Raw genomic sequence first — 24,478 nt, 5'->3', positions numbered from 1 at the left:
AGCTGCTTGTATATTGAACATGCATTCTGTTTTTTCAACCTCCTTTCTCACTTAATCAGGACCTTGCTTCTATTTATATTTTCTTGTCTTCTTCTCACTGGTTTGTAACCTTCTTTTATTTAGTGATGGTCCTCCAAGATTCTTTTTGTAAGGAGGGGGTCAGGCTGTTGATGTGGTGTCTTATCCCAATCAGTTGGACCAGGCATCAGATTCACAATAGGTTCATATGTCTTAGCATACATTGCTTTGTACAAAATCCTTAGGACTACCTCTATTATCAATTATAGTGGCATACGCATGGTGACTTGGAATCCCACTTAATTGCCACCGAAAGCAAGAGCAAGTCCTAATTTCCAAATGAACCAAGCAAGTTTGCTCTTTGTAATCCACTTCAAATAAAGTATTACTAGCAACTCTCACAACACAGCTTTTATACTTCTTTTGAGCCCAAACAAACTATTTTCTAACATAAGGGAGCAATGTTCCTTCAAATGAATGAACCCGCTCTCTTTTGGTATGATGTCTTTGCATAATATACCTTCTCATCTATCCATGTGTGTTAATGTTGAGATATTTTACATACCTTTTCTGTCTGACATGAATGTGTATCCAAAACCAGTCAAAGTTCCAATGTTATCGCCTAAGTGATGTAAAAACCAAATCCAAGTACGGAAGTCTTTCAACATCCACAACACTCCACGCTAGTGGAAAAATGTTGTTATTTCCAACTTTTGCAACTACTGTTAAGCAAATTCCAGGATATGCTCCAATTGAATGAACCCCGTCCAAACCAATTATATGTCTGCAACCTTGTAAAAAGCCATCAAGAACTGGCTTCAAGCAAATGAAAATACTTTGGAAAAGTGGTCTTTTAACCCCGGGTTGTACACCAACCAATGCAATACTTTCCTCATTATATTTCCTTACTACAGCAACATACTCGCACAGCCTCTTGTACTGATCAGAACCATCACCATGCAACATCATCTTTGCTCTTGCCCTAGCATACCAACATTTATTATAACCGACAATGATTCCATATTCTTCCTTCACCCTAATTTGTAAACCTTTCACTAAATCCCATTCTGGATATTTACACCAAACATCTAACTATTGCACAGCTAAAGATTTTGATGTTAATTTTCTAATGTAATGGTTTCTCCAACATTGGTGATCAACCTTGCAAGTTTTGATTTGCATTGTTTTTCACCTCTCGGCCTACTTGCATAAATGTAAAAGCTACAAGAAATTTTTTCGTAAGTATACCTGCTCCTTACCGATCTCTTACTATTCCAAGGGCATTTGTCACACCTATTTATACAATAAGCATCAAATCTCTTATTACTATTATGATGGGAATAATGATGCGAAACCAGGGCTGATTAAGGCCTTGATTATGCAAGGATAAATGTTTAGCGGAAGCCTTTATTGATTATACACACAATGCTACAAAACGACAACGAAAAGATCCCTCAACACACACTACCAGAGCCAAGAAATCCTTTCTTGGTTTTCTGATGATGTTGGTCAGTGACTATTTCAACGCCCCTCTAACAATGATAAACGTGCAATGTCTTTTAGACTATGCACACATGGTTTCTTTGCAGTGCTAATGATTGTTCCACAATCCTTGAACCCACAAAGATCAAAGGAAACTCCGTATACCTTTGATGAAGTCACCGTCTGTAATAGACTACATTTAATAAAGCTTAATTATAAGTTTATTAAGCTGATTGGGGTTATTAAGTAAGTTAATTTGAGTAATAATATTATTATTTTGATAATATTGACTCAAGTATTTCATTTGTTAACATTTTCAAGAAAGAGGTATATTTTATTTAATGTATAAAATTCGTATAAAGAATACTTCGATAAAATTGTATTTTAATTATATTTTATTAATTGATTATTATCTTATCTTTATAAAAATAAATTTAAATAAAGTATTGAAAAATAGATTCCTAAATGAAATCCAAATTCATACTACCCATTTACTTATTTCATAAATCGTTTATTATACCCTAACAGCATGTCTTATATAAGACTGTTTTACGATGAGACGACTTTAATAAAATTTAACGGGTCAAAGCTAAAAATGAACCCATTATTTTCCCTTCTAACCGACATACCCTTCCCCATTTCTTTCTTCATCCTCATCATCTTTTACCTTCAAACTCTCAATCCCTTTCTTCCCCTTCTCTCACGTCCCACTCCCCTCACCCACAGCGGCGGCACAACCAAGCCTAGCCATGAGTTCCACCACCAACAGCAACCGCTTCTCCTCCTCCCTTTATTGTTGGTAACCACTTTTCCCTCTTTTGTTGTTTTGTTTTCAATTTAAATGTTAGAGTTTTGTAATTGATTTGAGGTTTTTAAATCAAATTTAAGCATCAACTTGAATTTAAGATGAGTATATAGATTCAATTAGTAATTGAGTTGTTTTTAGTGTTGATTAGAATTGGTTATTTGGGTTATTTAAGTTTTACTATCAAATTGAGTATTTGGGATTTTGAAATTTCAGTTCATAAACTGAACTTTCTATTTTGGCTGTTTTGGGGATGGTTTTGATTGTTTTTGGGTTCTTATGTTTTCTTGAGATTTGTAGAACTTTGAGTCGCGGTCGTGTGGGCACTTGAATCACCCCGAGATGAGTTCATATGAGGAAGTTATGTCCAAAATACTAGTAGACTGTCATAAAGATCGACAATGAGGTTCCGTTTTGTTCTGTCCGAATTTGTGTTGCTGTTTTTGAAATAGTTAGAGTCGTTTTGGGGTTTTGGTGTCTTCATGAGATTTGTAGAGCTTCGAGTCGCGATCACGTGGACACTTGAATCGCTCCAAAATGAGTTTATATGAGAGAGTTATGTTCAAAATAGTGAAATACTAGCAGGCAGTCTTGGAAATCCATAACGAACCTTCTGTTTTGGCTATTTTGGGATCATTCTAATTGTTTCTGGGTTTTAGTGTCTTAATATGAATAGTAGAACTCTGAGTAATGGTCGCGTAGCCACTTAAATCGTCACATTTGGTTTCCGTATGAGTGAGTTATGCCTGTTTTACTAAGAGGTGTCCTAAAATCATTACGGGATTCCTAATTAGATGAGTTCTTAATTGAGAAATCTATGGAAACCTCAAGTATAATTGTATGTGTGTGTTCACTTTAATCTAATTTAAATGAATTCAGTAATGATTGATATGTGATGGTAATAGATTGTGATTGAGGAGTTTTGAGGAAGAATTCTAAAATCAAATGTAATTTGGGTTTTATGATGTATAAATGGTAGATTGTGGAATATTGAAGCAATTTGTTGGAATTGTTAATTAGTATACAAAGATTAGAATATCGATAGGATGATAAGATGTAGAAAGATTATGGAATTTTGATGTTCTTGAATATTAGGAGATTCTTGTGAAATTGCTAATGGTGGATAAATCTTGTTGTTATTAATTGAATAGTTGGGTAATGTAAGTGTTGGATATGACCTTGAATATATACAATTGGTTGTTCTTGAGAGTATCTTGGGTTTGTGTGGAAAATATTAGTTGAATGGATAACTTAGTTGTGTTCTTTTTGGATAGTTTGTTATTCTTGATTGATTTCTTGGTTTTGAGTCTAGATGAGCATAGAAGTGTTTGAATTGGAAATGCAAAGGAGATTGTGGAGACGTACGATCTTTACAAGAACATAAGCTAGCTTTAAATATGGTTATATAATTTCTTATGATTTTTGGGGGTTAGAGTTAGAACTTGCGCAATCTTTGAAATTAGAATTATTAGAATAGAAGATGGAACTAAGATGCGATCAATAGGAGGAGATACAATGAGTTATATGAACCTAGTTTGTAGTATCGAACGCTTTGTTGTGATGTTATGTTTGTTATGCTCCGACATCATCGAGGAACCTTTCTAGTGATCGTGGAGAAACGGACTTCGCTTCTTGAAGCGTTATTGGTGAGTAGTAACAGTCCCTTAAAAAGGGGTCTGGCCAGGCTACCATTTGCAAAATGTTTATTTAAAGTTTGTGAAATTTATATGAATGTGATAAATGTTTTATGAATGATTATGCTGATATTGATATGGTTAATGGATCGGGCTTGCGAGCTGGTCATTGACGGAGTTGAGGAACCTACTCCCTGTTTTGAAGCGAATTGTCATTGAGATATTGACTAGCTTCACCCGAGAGAGACATAGCCTTAGAGCTATGGATGTTCCTCTCAACTAGACTCCCTGTGCGCACATAGATCTAGGGAACTGATGTTGCTTTTAAACCATTGTTTTGAATTGCTGTGTTTAATTGTTTTGATTGTTGCTTCTCACTCAGTTTAATCTGATCCTCTGTTGTTTCCATCTTTTAGTCTGATTATAGATCGGAATCGGTCGGGAACGATGGGTTAGCGGTGTTGAATAGTGTTCCAAGGATGCATATTGAGCTGAGCACATAGGAATTTGTAGATTTGTATTAGGATTTTGGATAAATGTATATTTGTTTCGGCTGTGCTGGTTATATCGGACTTGTAGAGAATTGTATGATTATCTTGTGTATTAGTTAGATGTTGGTTTTGGGATTTAGCTGAGTTAGTCACGTTGAAGAGCTTGTGACTCCTTTAATTGAGTTTTGGAAGTGTGATTTCAGTTTCTTAGAAAACGAACCTAGTGATGACCCTGTTTACCCAGTCAACAGTAAGTCGGGACAGTTGGTATCAGAGCCAACCCGCGATCGTGGCTAATCCTTAGGTTTAGTTTATCTAGCGGGCATACAATCTTGGGAGTAAGGAAAAACGTGACTTGAGGATTTAGATGTTTAAGATAAGAGATAGGAACATAAGTGAATATAATTGTGGAATTAACCTAGGTGTTTGAGTTAGCCTTGTTTTTTTTTTATTTTTTTTTATTTTAGAAGTGTAGGATGTGAGATGTGAGGATTACGGGGTAAAACGGGAAGACGCTCTTAACAATTGATTGTGACGGCAAGAAGATTCAGTTCGATGATGCAACGTTTGAATTTGTTTTCTGATGATGCCAATGTCTTGTTGCTTATCATAGTTCCTTGTCAATTATCGTTTTAGTAGCTAGAATAGTATGTCCTAAGATTGCAAATCGTTTCATCTTGTTGCTAGCCCTTTTCTATCAGCTTTTGTTTGTCGATCCATGAGTATGATTATAGTTTAGTGCACGAAAGCAAGGTTATATAGTTGTGTAAACTCGATAGTGTTCGGTTGTAAGTGAGTTGAACATTGAGAATGTCTGTGACATTGTAGGAGAGTTAGTGAAGACAAAGTACTCGAAGCCATCGTGATAGAAAAGTCTATGATAAGAGCATATGATAATTTTCAAAGCCTAGTGATTGAGTTACATACGGTGCTCATATGTTGGAGTAAACGATGAATTTTTTTAATGTTGTTAGACCATGTCATAAATTATAGTTTGTTTGGATATTGGAGCTTATTGATTTATTAGCGTTATTGGAAAATCGTGTGATTATCATTTAGAACGAACAAAGTTTCTTTTGCTGGTTGGAAGAGCAAATATGACATAAGGATGGGATGTCATTCGTTAACTTGAGGCTTTGTTAAGTATAATTGATGATATTAGTTGCAACCGCATATGTATGGATCTCAACGTAAGTTACTTTAGAGTAGCTAGAGTTGTAAATTTTGGTTAACGAAAAGTTAAGGGAATACATTGCAAATATGAAAGTTTATGTTCAAAACCCTGGGTTATTGATAAATGAAGTATGTTGGATTCTCATATAATGGATAAAAGTAGAACTAGTCCCAAGGCTTGGCGTTTTATTGTTCATCATTGAGGAATATGTTTACTACTTTAGGTAAGTTAGGATTAGAAGTGTCTTATGAAAGTTTGGATGCAATGAAGTTTGGAATTTGACAACTATTATTTGTTTGCGGCAAATCATGTTGAGAAACTAAATTGGAACTAAGACAGCATGAAAGCGAGACCTTTGCTGAAGGAAAAATTTGCATATGTCTTAGAGAATTAATGGACTTAAGAGGTATTTGTAGTGCTTTGAGATGCTATATTGTGAGGTAGATAGGTAGGAGGGTTTTTCGTCTAAAAATCTAAGGTATATTCGTTATCTTGGGATTGTCTTACTAAATGTTTGTGTTGGAGTCAAAAATATGAAATAGGAATTTTGAATGTAGTTATATATTGAAGTGCAGGTAAATAACAAATTTATGATTTGAGGAGTAAGATGGTTATCATTCGATAAGGACAAATAAGCTTTGGGTTGCATGATGTTCTTATTAAAAGTTGTGTACATTAGTTGACTATGGTGGCATAGCAATTTTATGTATAGTGAGTAGTAACTTATTGACTTGCATAAGGACAAATAAGATTTGTATTAGGATTTTGGATAAATGTATATTTGTTTTGGCTGTGCTGGTTATATCGAACTTGTAGAGAATTGTATGATTATCTTGTGTATTAGTTAGATGTTGGTTTCGGGATTTAGCTGAGTTAGTCACGTTGAAGAGCTTGTGACTCCTTTGCTTGAGTTTTAAAAGTGTGATTTCAGTTTCTTGGAAAACGAACCTAGTGATGACCCTGTTTACCCAGTCAACGGTAAGTCGGGTTGTTACACCGTCAACTTCAAAGAAGGAAAACAGATACAAGTTTTCTGAAATACCTCTACTTGTATTGAATCAAATGAAATCAAATGCTAAGCTGTTTATTACATGGGGTGAGGCTCTCTTTATATAGAGCACTCAACCATCTTAACGGCTAAAACTAATCACACGCTTAATTAAAGAACACGTGCTAATACAAGGCGCTTATAGAACAGAAATAGAAGACAAAATACTTAAGTACATTCTGATTTGGAAAATCTGTCAGACAGCCCTCCTTTCACTCAGCCTCTATGATGCCACGTGGTCTATCAGTGAGATCCTGGGACCTTGATGGTTTGGCCTATGTGTAAAGATGACATCCCAACCTTGATTAGGGTCTGGTGATACGGCTCTGCGCTTAGGGGACTCAGCAAGGTCTGCTGGTCGTCAGAAAATGCTTTGGTCTGGGATCTGCTGTCTGTTCCCATTTCCAAGTGTAAGCTGTTGTTCCTTGTTGTAGTCTTGGCTTCCTTGTTCCCAACATAGTATCTTGAGGTCATGTTCAGTCTTTGTAAAGCATCCTTGACCTGGTTTCGCCCTTCATGTACAATTGGCGTAGATGACAAAGTAGGAACACTGTCTTGTACTAGTGAGCTATTTATAAGGTCTTGACCACTTGATGCATTTGCATCAAATAATAATCATACTTATTCTCAATAGCATGTTGTAGAACTGTCCTTAACACTTATATATTTTGAAATTTCAATCCTGCTTTCAAAGAAATTTTCCTCCCAAAATCTTCTTCATGATTGAATACGAGACTTCCTTCCTAGCCATTAGAGTCTAAATCATTAGAATCATAGTTAATCCCGTCACCACCAACAAAATCTTCACCCACATCCCTATCCTTCTGTGTATTTTTCCTGCCACCATCTAAATTACCACCTTCTCCAATTGTTCTATTGACATCATTTAATATAGAAGCCCCTATACATTCTGAAAATAAATCAACTTCCACATTGTCTTCAAAATCATCATCATCCAACTCAACATCATCACAGTACCATCTTTATAAGGACCATCAACCTCAAAAACAAAATTGTTCTGTTTACCGGCCCTTCTAATTATATTTATACCCTCATTATCATCTATGGGCATAATAAATTTTTTGTAAGGTCTCTTAGGTGTAATTTTCTTCCTAGTATGTTCAATTGGTTGTACTTCTTGTGTAGGTGATAAATGGACAGTTAATGAAGAATGTGAAAGTGTTCTTGTGTTAAGAGAAGCTTGAGAGGGTTGCACAGAGTGACAATAGAATGGTTGTTTCAAATTCAATTTCCTTCTTATAGGTACTTTTGCCGCAGGAGAAGATGTGCCAACTATTCTACCCACTTTTTGGGGTCTCCTAGGAGATTCTTGAATAGTGGGTAAGTTAATATGTGCTTTCTTGAGGACAATACCAAAATTACCATTATCCATTACGACATAATCATTAATTGAATTCATCTGGGCAAAAATTACATAAAATAATTAGATTAATTTAAAAACTAACATCACAATTAAGGGAAAAAAATCAAAATCCCTAACTTAAACTTTAACTAAATAAAATATTCAAGCAAAATTTAGTAGAGAAACCTTAATTACAAGGTGAATATAAATTCAAAAACAAAAGCCCAAACTTTAACTAAATAAAATTTTCAAGTAAATTTAGAATAAAATAGGGAATTAGAAATTTACCTTCATTTGATGTTGGTTAAGGATGAGAAGACAGAACAACGCAAAAAATGGCAGATTAAATTGTTGAGCAAGGAAAGTGAATGGGTATAATTAAGGAGGGTCAAATGTAATTAGCAAGAATCAAAATGCATTTAGTAATTTAATTAAGGGAAACAAGTAAAGTGCCACTAATAACTGCTACTTTAAATTTTAAAGGCAATAATTTGCAAAGTAAAAGGCTGTAAAATTTAAAAAAAACCTAAGTATGAACATGTATTTGACAAAAAACTTCATTTCATATTAAAGTAAAAACTTGTAGCAGGAGCGGCAATCTCGATACGTAAAAATTTTATAATTTAGTGCTTATAAAAAAAAAAATTTTAAATAATATTTTGAAGTTTAGTATTTGGAAAAATACTGATTTCCTTTTCTTTGAAATCTTCAAAACTACAGAAATAAACGGAAATCCTATTACTCCTCTATCATTTTAAAATTGCTGTTCATTAATCAAATTTGCAGAAACAAGGAATAGAACTACTTTATTCACGTGATTATCTAAAAAAATGCTGAACTCGCAATACAAAATCATTGAGAAAGACTTCCAGAATTCAAATTTAATGAACAAATTGAACAGTTAAATATGTCCCTAATTATCGATGGCAACGGGTCGGATCTAAACCGGATCCAGACGGACATGGATTTAGATCTTTTTTCATAGATTGAACCCAGTTAGCAATCTGCAGGTCTAGACTTTTAGGATTCGGATCCATGCATATTGCAGATCTAGTATTGGATCCGGATCAAAAACGGTCCAATTTATTTTCACATGTTTTATTGAACTCTGCAGCGTATTGAGACTGTTATATAGTTATATTCATTGATTAATAATAATAATAATAATAATAATAATAATAATAATAATAATAATAATCTACATAACTACACAATCTATCATTCAAAATAGCATTATAAACTTAAAATTAATTCGATGAATAGATAAAAATTACTTCTATATAGTACAAATAAAAATTAAAACAACAATAATATTACCAAAAAGCAAGTAACAGAAACATTGTGATGAAAATATATCCATTAGACATATTTTAATAATCAAGTTTGTGTAAGATAACAAACTTAAATCCATTAAAATAAAAAAAAAATTTTTACAATCAAAAAATCTGACGAAAAATAGTAAATTCTTATTATATTGAGTTACTTATCTGTTAATTGAAGATCAATAATTTTTAGACTCACATGCAAAGTTTGATAAACAATAAATCACAAAAGCGTAGGAAAACTAGTGGAGTATTACTTCTAAGTATTTTTTAATAAAACGGGGTTTAAGGATCCACGGTTTCGGATCTGGGTATTTTTAAAACCCATATATGGATCTGTCAATTCTAAATGTATTTAGACCCGACCCGAATCTAATGGGTCTAGAATTTTAAGACCTAGACCTGTGAAAAATGAATTCGGATCTACAGATCCGATCTGCGTTCAGAATCCGTTGCCATCCCTATCCCTAATTATTGATTGATTAATTTTAGAAAAATAGAAATTTGAATTGAAAGTAAACGATAGATATGATTTCCGCATTTACAATTGTTGAAAACTTACAGAATTTAACCTCAAATTCAACGGTAAAATAGAAACGTGGTAGAAAATCAGAAAGTTAAAACGAAAATACCTTGTCGAGGAGTACAGCGAAGAAATAAATGAAGAAATGGATTTAAGTTAGAGGGAAGTACTAACATTCAAGTTCACCAAGTAAAAGGAATTTTTACGGGGATAAAATAGTAGGAAGTGAAATTAGAATTATTTGTAAATAGTTACTACTTAGTTTTGCTAAATTAACAAATTTTATTTCATGATAATTTTACAGAAAAAATTTTATCTACCGAGTGGGTAGATTATTAGAATGAAAAAGTGTTATTAAGATGGAATAATATTGTATGATATGATATTAAGATGTAACGCTGATAATTGGAAATAATAATTTTTTTGTTAAGCCAATATTATTTTTTCCAAAGTCCGATCTATAACAGTTAAATCATGAGGAGTAAACTTCCTCTAAATAATTGAAATAATTGCCAAGATCGATACAAAGCTAAGAACTTTGATGAATGATAGTAATAACAATGAACTAAACAAATGTTTGATAATGTAAAACTAGGAAAAAAGGACACAAAGATTTAAGAAGGTTCACCTAATGATGGCTACGTCCTCCGTCGTGTGTAGTTTTCATGTTTATATTATATCAAAGGAGTATAAAATACTCTTACAAATTAAGTATTACAATTGTGTAAAGGATAAGATCAAAAAGCTATGTGTTAACTTAGGAGTTGTGTTTTATGATCAATCTTGAGTGAGTATGAGAGCTCTATTTATAGTATTAAGAACATTCAATGACAATTGCTCAATTAATACATGCTTAATGTTGAATAATGAATGATATGAAACAGCTCCAAAAACTTGAAAGGACAAAAAACAGCATCCTAGGCGTATCATAGGATCCGCTCGACCAAAACAGAGAGCTCACCGAGCAAGCTACAGGCAGCTTCTGGATACATTCTGTTTGTCCGCTCGACCAACTTAAGAGCTCGCTCGGTCCAGCAAGCTGGTCGAGCGACCTTCAGTATTCTTATGTCAGTTTCTGCTCGAGCAAAGCATCTTCCAAGACCCTTTGCACTTCTTCATTAATCACCATTAACACCAATAATTCCTATGAATACTTCAACACAATAAATCAGACTTAACACTAAAATCATTAAGTTATCAACTTAAACATCCACATTAACACAATCATTGGATTCTATCTCAAGAGTCACACACATGAATGCACACATCAACTTGTGCTCTCAAGTCACACCTATTCATAACAATCTCCACCTTGACTTGAGTTCACCCAAGTCAAAGCATTAATCAATCCACTTCATCTTACCAAAAAATATTAACAAAAAATAAAATACACACCACAAATTCCCTAAAGGGCATTACTTCAAGTAAGGAGCTAAACCAACCAAGTCAACACACAAATCAAAATTGATAGTAGGCAATGGCTTTGTCATCATGTCGGCCGGGTTTTATTTAGTATCAATTTTCTTCAAAATCACCCTTTTGTGCTCAACTTCATGCCAGATGAAATTATACTTAATATCAATGTGTTTGGACCTTCTATGAAAAGAATTTTGATTTCTAGCCAAGCGAATTGCACTTTGACTATCACAATACACACTTACCGAACACACCTTGTTGCACATCTCACCAACAAGACCTTTGAGCCACTTTGCCTCCTTGAATGACTCGGCAACGGCTATGTACTTCGCTTCGATCGTTGAAAAAGCAAACACATCTTGTAACGATGATTCCCAACTTACCGTCGAACCACCCAATGTGAACACGAACCCAATTGTGGACTTTCTATTATCAAGATCACCTCCATAGTCCGAGTCCCAAAACCCGGTTAACTCGGTTGAATCCTTCCCGTACATGAGACAAACATTAGAAGTACTTTTCAAATACCTCAATAACCACTTAAGTGCCTTCCAATGTCCCTTACCCGGATTTGACATATATCTACTTACCAAACTCACCGCATAAGCTATGTCGGGTCTAGAACATACCATGGCATACATCACGCTACCAACGGCACTTGTGTACGGAATTCTTACCATTTGCTCTTCTTCCGCCTTTGTTTGTGGACACAACCTCTTGAACAACTTGAAATGAGAGGCAAGAGGAGTAGACACACCTTTACCATCATCCATGGAGAAACATTGCACAACTTTCTCAATGTACTTCGTTTGACTAAGGTATAAGACACCTTTAGCCCCGTCTCTCAAAATCTCCATTCCAAGAATCTTCTTGACTTCACCAAGATCCTTCACAACAAATTCACTTGAAAGCAACACTTTCAAGTTCTCCACCTCAAATATAGAACTACATGCTACTAGCATACCATCAACATATAAAAGCAAATACAATAAAGAACCATCTTTAAGTTTCTTAAGATAAACACAATTATCATAAGAACTTCTAATGAAATCATGTGAAATCATACAAGTATCAAACCTCTTGTACCATTGTCTTGGCGATTGCTTCAACCCATATAATGACCTTTTCAATCTACACACATGACCTTCCTTACCGGCGACCTCAAAACCTTCCGGCTGCTTTATAAAAATTTCTTCTTCAAGCTCACCGTGAAGAAACGCCGTTTTCACATCCAATTGATGTAACTTCAAATCCTCCATCGCTACCAAAACAAGTAGTGCTCTTATAGAATAGTGCTTCACTACCGGTGAGAATACCTCATGAAAATCGACACTCTCAATTTGAGAGTATCCCTTTGCAACCATCCTTGCTTTGTAGATGGGAGGAACACCACTAGATAGACCCTTCTTCCTCTTGAATATCCACTTGCACCCAACAATTTTCTTTTTCTTTGGTGCTTCAACGATATCCCAAGTTTCATTCTTTGCAAGAGATTCCACATCTTGCTTCATGGCTATCAACCATTTGCTTGGGTCACTTGAGGCCATAGCCTCCTTGTACGTACTTGGTTCATGTAACCCTTCGAATTCACTAGAAATGTTGAGAGCATATGCAACATAATCACACTCTTTAATATACCTCCTTGGAGCCACAATCTTCCTTCTTTGCCTAGTTATGGACAAAGAAGGAGACCTTTTGTTGAATATCATCATCATCAATTTTTTCTTCATCAATATTAGGAGGTTGAACCTCCACTTGTGCATCAATAGGAAGATTTACAAGATTATCAATGGGCTTTTATACACTAGAGACTAACATGCTATTTTCATCAAATACAACATCTCTTGAAGTAATTATTCTTTTTGACTCATACACCAAACCCTATACCCTTTTACACCCACTCCATATCCCACAAAAATGCATTTTCTAGCCCTAGGTTCTAACTTACCATCTTTTACATGAAAATAAGTCGGACAACCAAAGACTCTAAGACTAGAATAATTAACTGGAGTGTTGTACCACACTTCTTGTGGTGATTTGAATTTCAAGGCAGTATGAGGTGAGCGATTGTTCAAATAACATGCCGTAGCCACGGCTTCGGCCCAAAATTTCTTTCCCAATTTTGCTTGGTTTAGCATACACCGAGCCCTCTCCAATAACATCTTGTTCATCCTCTCCGAAACACCATTTTGTTGAGTATGCCCTGTACAAGTTCTATGTCTAACAATACCTTCATTAGAACAATATTGAAGAAATTTATTATCAACAAATTCAAGACCATTATCGGTTCTCAAGGTCTTGATGCTCCTACCGGTCTTTTTCTCTATCATTTTCTTCCATTCTAAGAAAACAACCCATCACTCGTACTACTTTGTGATTTTTGTGATAATTGTGAATCAATAAGATCCATTTGTGTCAAAACGTTTTTCACATCATCACTACTCAAGTTATCTCTACCATAAATTAGAGTTTCTCTAAAATTTTTGTAAGAAGGGGGTAGAGAACATAAAAGGTCAATAGCCAAGTCTTGATCATCAAGCTTAACATCTACGTTTTGTAAATCCATAACAATGGAATAAAACTCATTTAAGTGAGGTTTTAAAGTTTTACCTTCCTCCAAGCAGTAGATCGTAGAGTCTACTTTTCAAAAGTAGCCTATTGGTAACACTCTTGGCCATATAGAGTGATTTCAATTTCTCCCATATCCCCTTGGTTGTAGTTTCTTTAACAACCTCTCTTAGCACTTCATTTGAAAGATATAGTTGGATTGCCGATAGTGTCTTTGAATTAATCTCTTCCCATTTTGCCGCGATCGTTCCTTCCGGCATCGCCTTTTTCACACTATTTTGGATAAAAATGGCACACTATCAATAGGATATATGTAGTTGTTATAGGGGAACCTCTGCATATAATGATATTATATGATGCGGTTTTTAACCGCAATATTGATTAATAGACTATCTACTCCTAGTAATAGTGCGATGGGTCAAACCTGCACCATATCTTGGGTAAAAAATCGCAGCACTTGATGTTTTTTCTACTACTGTATGCTAAGATATTGTTAAGCATTATTTTGGGAAGGGTTGCTATCGTAGTTGCCTTATTAATGTTGACTTGAGGAAGGCCTACAATACTATGGAGTGGTCATTTCTCCATGATATGCTTATTTCCCTTAATTTCCTTCCACATTTTATTAAAATTATCATGGTATGTATCAATCTGACTCACTATTTCATCATGCTAAATAGTGGCCCCTCCTACACAATTAATCCAAGGCGAGGTTTAAGGCAAAGTGATCCTATATCTCCCCTTCTATTTGTGATTGGTGTGGAGTACTTCTCCAGGATTCTTATGGTCATTGGCTTAAACAAGCAGTTCAAATTTTATCCAAAATGCTGGAATATGCAGCCAAACCACCTATCTTTTGCAAATGATCTTATGTTGTTTTGTTGGGGTGATCTTAACTCCGCCCAACTATTATGTCATGGTTTGAGTACCTTAACTGCTTCTACTGAGCTTTGTGCTAATCACTCAAAACCATCTATTTATCTGGTAGCTTATCCTATGGATCTTAAATTTTTGATTGCTTAAGAGGTTAAACTTCTTATTAGTTCTCTTCCTTTCCGGTACTTAGGCGTTCCTCTTACCTCTAGGAAGATATTTGCTGCAGATTGTGAAACTCTTGTTGATAAAATGACAGCTTGAATCTGCACATGGTATGGAATATCCCTCTCTTATGCTGCCAGGGTTCGGCTCATCTCTTTGGTCTTTATAAGTATTAGTTCCTACTGGTGTATGCTATTCATCGTTCCTAAGTCAGTCATTAGGAAAGTGAATCTCCTATGTCGTCCTAAAAAGGAAGGGGGTTTTGGTCTTAGGGATATTGAAACATGGCATATGGTTGTTGTTGGCAAGCTAGCTTGGCATATCCATCATCTGACAGAATCTCTTTGGGTTTGATGGATCCATGGTGTTTATATGAAGGGCGCAAACTAGCTCATCTTTAAAACCCCTACTGCTAGCTGGGTGGTAAAGAAGATTTGCATGGCTATAGATAAGCTAGCACATTAGGTTCAACATAGAAAATACATGATTTGTGAAGTTTATAAGGCACAACCCACTCAAGATAATAGTGTCCCTTAGACGAGCTTTTTATAGAATAGAACCTCTATACCTAGAGCACGCTTTGTTTTGTGGCTTGCTTTGCAAAACAAACTTAAGACAAAAGATAAACTCTTTAAGATTGGAATAGTCGAAGATAATAACTGCCCCATGTGCGTTCTTACTGCTAAAACTATAGAGTATATGTTTTTCAAGTGTACTTTTAGCTCTAGATGTGTTGAAGAAGTGAATTCTTAGTTGGGCATTCTTATTCCCAACTCTTCTGGGAATAGATTTGCCATCAAGAAATGGAAAACGTCCCATTTCCAGCGAAAAGTTGTTATATCTGTTATTTGTGTAGCCTCACTTACCACCTATGGAGAGTGAAAAAAGAAGTTGTTTGGCATCGCCATGTTAGCTCAGTTCAGGCTTTTATGCATCGCTTTAAATAAGAGATAAAGCTTAGATTCCATGCTTTATACCCTTCTATAGAATTCTACTCATAGTTCGTTTAGGAATCTGTATTAACTATGCTTGTATCTTTGTATTTCTACATCTTTCTTTGTGTCGGTTTTCCTTCCTCCTTTACTCATGATGAGTAAGTTGGCTTAACCCTTCCTAGAAGATGGGGGTCTCCTTCATACTGATGCACTGTTACGAAGGTGGTGACTTCCTGTTGTTGGTGTATTAACTATCTTTGTTTTGGTGCAATGAAAAATCTTTTCAGTTTATTAAAAAAATAATCATAATTATAAAAACAAGCAAATTTATTAAATTCTTATTATAATCATTCAAAGAGTAGAATCGAATCTTAGGATCGTACGATCTTACAAATGAACTTAAATTTGCTAAAATATTAAGTAATTAGTTAGAATTATTCATATTCAAAGCCCAAATTTGTAAATTAAAGTATCTTTGACTTTACTTTTAAGAAAGAACAGAAAAGTTTTAGCTGAAAACTTCATATTAGTAAAAAAAATCATTTTAAAAATTGTGATTATCAAATATTTAAAAAATCAATTTAAAAAACTGAAAATTATGTTATTTCGAAATTTAGGTGTGGCATTTCTTTATATAAGGGTTGTTATGCTTATAGTTGACTTGTTGGAGGGCATATAAGTATTATTATTGTTTAAGATTCTTGAGCGCATAGGTAAAGTAGCTTAACGCCTTGCTTGACCAGCTTCTATCGACCGAATGCATGACATGATTAACATCTTAGCTGAGACATTACATCAGAGGCAACTCACACGTTCTTCAGCCCAAATAGCTAACCCTTGATGACACTTTGTGGTACAAAGAGACGCCACTTTAGATTCTTGATAGGAATATGCGCGATACTCTTTGAGGTTGTGTAGAATTCGTGAACAAGCTACAGTATCCACGTAACTAGGGAAGTCAAACGGGAGCCAAAGAATGCCATGAAACGCGACTATTCTTGGTATTGCTCATGTATTATTTCGATGATCATTGTTATAACTAATAAATCTCCTTAGTTTTTAAAAGGTAAGTTAGAGGATGAACTCCATTCTAAGTTGGGTAGAATTGTAAGATTTCGGGGAATGTTAGGTCCTGGTCGAAGCCTTAAGGTTAGCTGGTTAGTTTAGTTTCTTATGTGGTACATAGTATGGTAGTATACTCGGAAATGTATTAAGTCAAGACTTTGGACTTGGTTTAACTTCAAAGACGAAGTTTATTTTTAATTGGGTAGAATGTACCATTTAAGGAATTAATATTAAGAATATTAAAATAAATATTGGAACGAGAATTGTTGTGGGATGAGTTCAATAAAGAATTTCGAGCTAACATTATAAAATAGTAATTGGGCTTATTAGTTACATCTCTTTTATTTTTATTAATTAATCTTCTTTACCTCTTATTTAGTATTTAATTTTTTTTTCCATAATCCTCATTTGCTATATATTAAAAGCCTAAATGAAACTGGATGTTACCCAATCCAACCATTACTCATCTCCCTTGTGCCATATCTGAAAATTCAGCAACAACCCCAACAAAACGCCACTGAAAGTCCTTCGAACCTCAACAATTGCGGCTGTTGTCGCTGCTCTTTCCCTTGTCTTTTCGACATTCTCTCTGAAATTAGGGTTGAAATTTCTTCTTTTCTTGTTGAATCCTTCAATACATTAACAAATCCTCTTTCCATGGTTCTTCTGACTTAGAATTTCAACAATAATCGAAGCCAAATCATCTTTGTTCCATCTGGTTCTTCGATTTTCGGAAATAACGAACAAAATAATAACATGTATAATCCCCTCTTTCTCTGAATTTCAATTCTATAATTTCAACAATAACCGTGCCTTCTTGCTCTCTCTTCTTTCGGCACATCCCAGTATAGGGCAAGAAGATAGTCAAGTTTCTTTTGTTAATTTTGTTATTTCATCTTGTTAGCCGCATCTTTTGGATATATGCAATTGGATTACCATTTCTTTATCACATTCAATTGACATGCTCTTACTAAATTAATCTTTTCAATCAAAAAACTCATGAAGTTAAACATTTGAGATTCATTGTATAAGCTGCTCAATTAAATGTAATGGACCTTGTAGCTAGTATAGTGGAAATGTGATGTTGGATTACTATAGGAACTAGGAGTGTTAATGGCAAAATATTTAATAATTCGATGTCTTGGAATGAATTAAACGGTTCTTGTGGATTCATTAGTGGTGAGTAAAATCTTCATTGTTGTGCTAATTGGATAATTGGACCATCTTGAAAAGAATGAGTATTATATTGATTGGTACAAATAGGCGATGTTGAGATGTAATTTTATTATGGATACTTGTCAAGAACTAAATGTTAGATGATTTAAGATCTTAGGTGGACTATTAGTTCTTTACAAACATTGATGATTAGAAACGCTAGGATAGAATCTTGGTATAAGCTTCGTGTTTGAGGGGGAGATGTAATAAGTTATCTGCTAGTGTAGTACTATCGAACACTCTTTAGTGATGTTGTGACTTTGTTATGCTCCAGGAGACGTTATCATCGAAGAACCCTTCTAGTTGATTGCTGAGGACCAGACTCGAGTTCTTAAAGCTACGTTGTCAGTGAGTAATAGCAGTCTCTTAAATGATTTGGCCAGACTACAGTTTTTAAAATTGTTTGATTAAAGTTTGTCAAATTATATTGTTTAGATAAATTGGTTGTGAATGATTATCCTGATATTGATATGGTCAATGGATCTAGCTTACGAGCTGGTAATTGTCGGAGTGGTGGGACATTTTTTCCTATTCCATACATTTGAGGTGAATCGTCATTCAAATTATTTACTAGCCTCACCCGTGAGTGACATAGTCTTAGAGTTATGGATGTTCCTCTCAACCAGACTCCCCGTGCGCACAAAGATCTAGTGAATTGATATTGCTTTTACACCTTCGATTTGATTTAATGTGTTTGTTTTATTTTAGACTGCTCCTTCTCATTCAGTTTAACATGTCCCACTGTTGTTTCCATCTTTTAGACTGTGTACAGATCGAAACCAGTCGGGAACGATTGGTTAGCGGTGATGATTAGAGTTACATGGATGTTAAAATGACATGAGTACGTGAGATGTTATAGCTTTGTATTAGGTTTTGGTAAATGTGTATTGGAATAGATTGTATTGGTTATGTTAGACTTTTATAGTGACTTTCATGATTACTTTGTGTTTTAGTTAGATGTTTGGATTGAGAATTAACTGATACAGCTATGTCATAGAACTGGTAACCCCTTTGCATAAGTTTTGGAATTGAGATTCAACTTTCTTGGGAAATAAACCACGTGATGACCCTGTTTACTCAGTTAACGGTAAGTCGGATTGTACAGGTGGTATCAGAGCCGACCCACAACCGTGACTAATCTTTAGGGTTAGTTCACCTAGTGGGCATTCAATCTTGGGAGTAAGAAAATGAATGATTTGAGGAGTTAGATATTTCAGATAAGAGATCAAAATTAGTCTAGGTGATTGAGCTGGTTAGATTTTCATAGAAAATATAAGGTGTGAGGTGTGAGGATTACGGGGTTAAACGGGAAACGCTTTAACGATTGATCGTGATGGTAAGAAGATTCAGTTGGTCAATGCCATATTGGAAGTATTTTTTTATCGATGCCTATGTCTTTATGTTTATCATAGCTCCTTGTTGATTATTGTTCTAGTAGCTAAATATTCTAAGATTATGAATCGTATCACGTTTCTTGTTGCTAGCTCTTCACTATCAACTTTTGTCTGTCGATCCATGAATGTGATTATAGTTTGGTACAAGAAAACAAGGTTAAATGGTTATGAAGTGTCGATAGTGCCATTATTTTGAGAGGAGTTTCATGAATAGGTAGCGACTTATAGTTCTGACATGAATGCGATATTTGGAGATCATGCAATTATGAATGAGAATATAACCTTCATTGGATGTTACTAAGTGTAAACATAATTTGATGATAGAGTGTCACTGATGAATATAAGATTCAGCGTCGAAACTAGTAGTGTGATATCAATGAAGGTTTTGGAGGATCTAGAGTGGAAGACTTAGGTTATTAAAATGGTATGGTTTATATATTACAAGAATAGTGTTTCAAATTTATGATTATTTGAAACAATTAAACTGCGGAAGTTATTTAGTAATATATGTTAGGACTTTAGGGTAATGATTACAATGCTACCAAGGATTCATGTCTACAGACTTGGAGAAAAAATGCGAAGTCAAGGTTTAACTATGATATAGAGTTTGTTTAATGCACGAGGAGAAAATTGTGTTGTGTAGGTAATGAGTACAATATGAATCAACATAAGTTAGAATTGTAAGATTTATGTTCAAGGTTCTAATGAGTTTTATACTAGATTCAACATGGGTTAAATTACTTATAAATGGATGATTTTCTATTGATAGCTTGAGGATGATATCGAGCTTATATGAGATAGACTGTTATATAATTACTAGGGTTGCAAAGAGAAAACTGGTGTTCTAGGTTTTAAAGATTTTTGAATATTTTGAGGTTATAACAGGTTGTGTTTGAATTCAGTATGATTTTAGATGATTATGAATCGATTGGATTGGTTACCAAGTTGAACGCGATAATGGTAAGGGTGAGATATGAATTGCTATAAATAATTTTATTGATTTACTTAAAGAGAAATTTCTCGGGATCCTAATGATGTTGAGTTTCCTTGTAAGGTAAGTTAGTTTTTTATTCCGAGGTATGAAGTATATTAGATGGTCGTATCAAAGATTTTGGGTTATTGTAATCCATAATTAATCAGGAGTAGTTATGAGATTGACGCTTTGTTGGTTAGCATTGAGAAGTATGTTATTTCGATATTTGGGTTTGGCATTTCTTTATCTAAGGGTTGTTATGCTTATAGTTCACCTGTTAGAGGGTATATAAGTATTATGATTGTTTGAGATTCTTGAGCGCATGGGTAAAGTAGCTTAACGCCTTGCTTGACCAACTTCTATCGACCGAATGCATGACATGATTCACATCTTAGCTGAGACATTACATCAGAGGCGACTCACACGTTCTTCAGCTCGAATAGCTAACCCTTGATGACACTTTGCGGTACAAAGAGACGCTACTTTAGATTCTCAATAGGAATATGCGTGATACTCTTTGAGGTTCTGTAGCATTGGTGAACGAGCTACGGTATCCACGTAACTAGGGAAGTCAAACGAGAGGCAAAGAATGCTCTGAAACGCGACTATTCTTGGTTTTGCTCATGTACTATTTCGATGATCATTGTTATGACTATTACATCTCCTTAGTTTTTAAAAGGTAAGTTAGAGGATGAACTCCAATCTAAGTTGGGTAGAATCGTAAGATTTCGAGGAATGCTAGGTCTTGGTCGAACCCTTAAGGTTAGCTGGTTAGTTTAGTTTCTTATGTTGTACATAGTATGGTAGTATACTCGGAAATGTATTAAGTCAAGACTTTGGACTTGGTTTAACTTCGAAAACGAAGTTTATTTTTAGTAGGGTAGAATGTAACATTTAAGGAATTAATATTAACAAAATTAAAATAAATATTGGAACGAGAATTGTTGTGGGTTGAGTTCAATAAAGAATTTCGAGCTAAGATTATAAAATAGTAATTGGGCCTATTAGTTACATCTCTTTTATTTTTATTAATTAATCTTCTTTACCTCCTATTTAGTATTTAATTTATTTTTTTTCCATAATCCTCATTTGCTATATATTAAAAGCCTAAATGAAACTCAATGTTAACCCTATCCAACCATTACTCATCTCCCTTGTGCCACATCTGAAAATTCAGCAACAACCCCAACAAAACGTCCCTGAAAGTCCTTCGAACCTCAACAATTGCGGTTGTTGTCACTGCTCTTTCCCTTGCCTTTTCGACATTCTCTCTGAAATTAGGATTGAAATTTCTTCTTTTCTTGTTGAATCCTTCAATACATGAACAAATCCTCTTTCTATGGTTCTTCTGACTTAGAATTTCAACAATAATCGAAGCCAACAATCATATTTGTTCCATCTGGTTCCTCGATTATTGGAAATAACGAACAAAATAATAACATGTATAATCCCCTCTTTCTCTGAATTTCAATTCTATAATTTCTGATCATGAAACTTTGATCTAACCCTTCTCTCCCTCTCAATTCATCTGATTTCTTTGAACCCAACAGCTACACCATGAATGTTGCCCAACCTTCTTGAGCATTTTCGAAGAACTGTGCCTTCTTGCTCTCTCTTCTTTCGGCACATCCCAGTATAGGGCAAGAAGATAGTCAAGTTTCTTTTGTTAATTTTGTTATTTCATCTTGTTAGCCGCATCTTTTGGATATATGCAATTGGATTACCATTTCTTTATCACATTCAATTGACATGCTCTTACTAAATTAATCTTTTCAATCAAAAACCTCATGAAGTTAAACATTTGAGATTCATTGTATAAGCTGCTCAATTAAATGTAATGGACCTTGTAGCTAGTATAGTGGAAATGTGATGTTGGATTACTATAGGAACTAGGAGTGTTAATGGCAAAATATTTAATAATTCGATGTCTTGGAATGAATTAAACGGTTCTTGTGGATTCATTAGTGGTGAGTAAAATCTTCGTTGTTGTGCTAATTAAATAATTGGCCCATCTTGAAAAGAATGAGTATTATATTGATTGGTTAAAATAGGTGATGTTGAGATGTAATTTTATTATGGATACTTGTCAAGAACTAAATGTTAGATATTTAAGATCTTAGGTGGACTATTAGTTCTTTACGAACATTGTCGATTGTGGGCTTGAATGACTAGAATAAGTCCTATTTTGATGATTAGAAACGCTAGGATAGAATCTTGGTATAAGCTTCGTGTTTGAGGGGGAGATTTAATAAGTTATCTGCTAGTGTAGTACTATCGAACACTCTTTAGTGATGTTGTGACTTTGTTATGCTCCAGGAGACGTTATCATCGAAGAACCCTTCTAGTTGATAGCTGAGGACCAGACTCGAGTTCTTAAAGCTACGTTGTCGGTGAGTAATAGCAGTCCCTTAAAGGATCTGGCCAGACTACAGTTTTGAAAATTGTTTGATTAAAGTTTGTCAAATTATATTGTTAAGATAAATTGGTTATGAATGATTATCCTGATATTGATATGGTCAATGGATTGGGCTTACGAGCTGGTCCTTGACGAAGTGGTGGGACATTTTCTCCTATTCCCTACATTTGAGGTGAATTGTGATTAAAATTATTTACTAGCCTCACCCGAGAGTGACATAGTCTTAGAGCTATGGTTGTTTCTCTCAACTAGACTCCCTGTGCGCACATAGATCTAGGAAAATGATGTTACTTATAAACCTTTGATTTGATTTAATGTGTTTGTTTTGTTTTAGACTGCTCCTTCTCATTCAGTTTTACCTGACCCGCTGTTGTTTCAATCTTTTAGACTGTCTACAGATCGGAACCGGTCGGGAACGATGGATTAGCGGTGATGATTAGAGCTACATGGATGTTAAATTGAGATGAGTACGTGAGAAGTTGTAGCTTTGTATTAGGTTTTGGTAATTGGACTAGATTGTATTGGTTGTGTTGGACTTTTGTATTGACTTTTATGATTACTTTCTGTTTAGTTAGATGCTTGAATTGAGAATTAGTTAATACAGCTATGTCATAGAACTGGTGACCCTTTTGCACAAGTTTTGGAATTGAGATTTAAGTTTGTTGGGAAATAAACTCCGTGATGACCCTGTTTACTCAGTTAACGGTAAGTCGGATTGTTACATCGGAAGTGGAAGTGTTCTACAGCTAAGAAGAAGATTGCTACTATCGCACTATGCAGTCTTACATATGAGCTTTGGTGTGCTCGGAATGATGCTGTTTGAAATTTGAAAGTTCCTATGGTGAATATGGTTTCTCGACAGGTGAAACTTGTAGTTAAGAGTAGAGTTTTACATATTCCAATCAAAGGTGTTAGTATCAACACCCATGGGATTATGAATCTTTTTGATTTTTAGTAAATAGCTTATACTGTACAGTTATTTACTTTTGTCTTTTTCTGAAATTCTGTTTTCTCTTATGCACATGAAGAGGGAGAGTCGGAAAATCCTTCCTAGAAGGTGTGTCTTCCTTTCATGCTGATGCAAATAGGGAGATGGTTCTCTTGTTAGTGGTACTATTTGTATTGTTTTGTGAAATTTTTTTCTTTGTCCAAAAAAAAAAATAATACTAATACTAATAATAATGATAATGATGATAAATAAACAATAAGATAATTAATGAAATAAAATGCTCTTAGGTGACTTTTTAAAACTCAATTCATAGACAATCGATACCACATATCCTTCTTTGTTTAAACTATATATGGGTTTATGGCGTCAATTTATAAACAACTAACTCCATAAACCGTTCAAAAATTTTCATTGTAGTATCAAAACGTTACTTCTTCATCAAACGAACTCCCTCTATTTAAAAAAAGGCAAGCTTTGAGCATCCATATTCCTCCAATTTCAAGTTTACTATGATATTCCTATTACAAGTTTACAACCATTTCAACAATTATTTGTTTAACTCTGTTATTCACAATTCGTCCATACTTATTCTTATTCCAAGATTTTTATTAGGGTGTAACAAAGTCTTAAATTTTTTTTATTTTGGGCA

Source organism: Amaranthus tricolor, chromosome 6 (assembly GCF_026212465.1).
Source record: "Amaranthus tricolor cultivar Red isolate AtriRed21 chromosome 6, ASM2621246v1, whole genome shotgun sequence".
NCBI classification, from domain to species: domain Eukaryota; kingdom Viridiplantae; phylum Streptophyta; class Magnoliopsida; order Caryophyllales; family Amaranthaceae; genus Amaranthus; species Amaranthus tricolor.
The sequence above is the reverse complement of the archived record's forward strand: the minus strand, read 5'-3'. Positions refer to the sequence as shown.